Raw genomic sequence first — 1,164 nt, 5'->3', positions numbered from 1 at the left:
AACCCACCCAAAAAAAAAAAAAAAAAAAAAAAAAAAGGTATCAGTGGTTTGACTTGGATTGCAAATCATATTCTTTAAACCACTTCACGCACGCGCTATAGCCGAAAGAAGGCTGCACGGCTGCAGCGCGGACGCTGTCTGCCGGGCGGCCGTCCCTGGACGTCCTGTTGTTTACTTCCGCGATGTGCGCTCTCGTGGGCGTGCATCGGGGAAGTTTTGTGCTGGCCGTGTCCCTCGGACACAGCCAGTCACCGATCGCTGAAAACGGCCAATCATAGCGGTGTTTTCAGCGCGATCGGCGGTGCCAATGAGAGACATATGAGATCACCTCTCATCGCCGGTGTTCTGCGGCTCTCCCTCCTCACACAGAGACAGCATGTGAGGAGGGAGAGCGAACCGCTGTGGCGGTAAGTAAAAAAAACAAAAAAAGTGTCCCCACTGTCATGTCCCTGCCATCTATCCCCAGTGCCATCTGAACCCACTGTCATGTCCCTGCCATCTGTCCCCACTGCCACATAGTGCCATCTGTCATCAGTGCCATATCTCATCAGTGCCACATAGTGCCATCTGTCATCAGTGCCACCTGTCAGTATCACGTGCCATCTGTCATCAGTGCCACGTTTTAGTGCTATCTGTCATCAGTGCCACGTATTAGTGCCATCTGTCATCAGTGCCACGTATTAGTGCCATCTGTCATCAGTGCCACATATTAGTGCCATCTGTCATCAGTGCCACATATTAGTGCCATCTGTCATCAGTGCCACATATTAGTGCCATCTGTCATGAGTGTCATGTGTCATCAGTGCCACGTATTAGTGCCATTTGTCATCAGTGCCACGTATTAGTGCCATCTGTCATCAGTGCCATCTGTCGTCAGTGTCACGTGTCATTGTCCTGGTGCTCCAGGGCCTTCAAAAGTGTAATAGGTAGTCAAGTTAGATGTGTAATTTATGCTCCTAGAACACCTGATGGCGCTCCCTGCATGTTGGGCCTCTCTACGTGGCTAGGCTGTGAAAAAGTCCCACACATATGGTATCGTAATACTCAGGAGGAGTAGCAGAATGTATTTTGGGGTGTCATTTGTGGTATATACATGCCATGTGAGAGAAATAACCTATTACAATGACAATTTTGTGGGGAAAAAAAAATCTTCATTTTGCAAAG

The sequence above is a fragment of the Aquarana catesbeiana genome, linkage group LG07 (genome assembly GCF_042186555.1).
Source record: "Aquarana catesbeiana isolate 2022-GZ linkage group LG07, ASM4218655v1, whole genome shotgun sequence".
In the NCBI taxonomy this organism is placed as follows: domain Eukaryota; kingdom Metazoa; phylum Chordata; class Amphibia; order Anura; family Ranidae; genus Aquarana; species Aquarana catesbeiana.
The sequence above is the reverse complement of the archived record's forward strand: the minus strand, read 5'-3'. Positions refer to the sequence as shown.